Source organism: Schistocerca piceifrons, chromosome 5 (genome assembly GCF_021461385.2).
Source record: "Schistocerca piceifrons isolate TAMUIC-IGC-003096 chromosome 5, iqSchPice1.1, whole genome shotgun sequence".
Taxonomy (NCBI): Eukaryota; Metazoa; Arthropoda; class Insecta; order Orthoptera; family Acrididae; genus Schistocerca; species Schistocerca piceifrons.
In genome coordinates this window covers 406669022-406670247 of record NC_060142.1, presented here as the reverse complement: position 1 = coordinate 406670247, position 1226 = coordinate 406669022, and positions in this window count along the sequence as shown.

Sequence of the window (1226 nt, the reverse complement as noted above, 5' to 3'; positions counted from 1 at the left end):
AGAGGAAACCAGTTTACTGTTTCCTCTTAAGCATATCGCGCGAGAAGGTCACTAAGGTAAAATTACAGACATTCGAGCCCACATAGAGGCTTACTAACAATCGATCATACTACAGATCATTCGCGACTGGAAGGGGAAAGAGACAAAAGTACTCAAAGTACTTCCTACCACACACCATAAGGTGGCTTCGGAGTATAGATGTAGATGCCGTGCACCGTCTCACCCAATTTTATGCACACACATCAAAAAAAGTATAGCATCTCCTCGGTTCCGAGAGTTCCGCAACCTGTTCAGAAAACTGGAACAGAGATCAACATCATTTCTGCCCTTTTTATTGCTCATGAAAACCACACATTGCATGTTGTACGACCATACTGCGAGACCTTCAGAGGTGGTGGTCCAGATTGCTGTACGCACCGTTACCTCTAATACTCAGTAGCACTTCCTGTTCCACTGATGCATGCCTGTATTCGTCGTGGCATACTACCCACAAGTTCATCAAGGCAGATTGTCCCACTCCTCAACGGCGATTCGGCATAAATCCCTCAGATTGGTTGGTGGGTCACGTCGTCCATAAACAGCCCTTTTCAATCTATCCCAGGAATGTTCGATAGGGTTCATGTCTGGAGAACATGCTCGCCACTCTAGTCGAGCGATGTCGTTGTCCCGAAGGAAGTCATTCACAAGATGTGCACGATGGGGGCGCCAATTGTCGTCCATGAAGACGAATGCCTCGCCAATATGCTGCCGATATGGTTGCACTATCCGTCGGAGGACGGAGGCTGGCATTCACGTATCGTACAGCCCTTACGGCGCCTACCATGACTACCAGCGGCGTACTTCGGCCCCACATAATGCCACCCCAAAACAGCAGGGAATCTGCACCTTGCTGCACTCGCTGGACAGTGTGTCTAAGGCGTTGAGCCCGATCGGATTGCCTACAAACACGTCTCCGACGACTGTCTCGTTGAAGGCTTATGCGACACTTATCGGTGATGAGAACGTGATGCCGATCCTGAGCGGTCCATTCGGCATGTTGTTGGGCCCATCTGTACCGAGCTGCATGGTGTCGTGACTGTAAAGATGGACCTCGCCTTGGACGTCAGGAGTGAAGTTGCGCATCATGCAGCCTATTGCGCACAGTTTGAGTCGTAACACGACGTTCTGTGGCTGCACGAACGCATTATTCAACATGGTGGCGTTGCTGTAAGGGTTCCTCCGAGCCA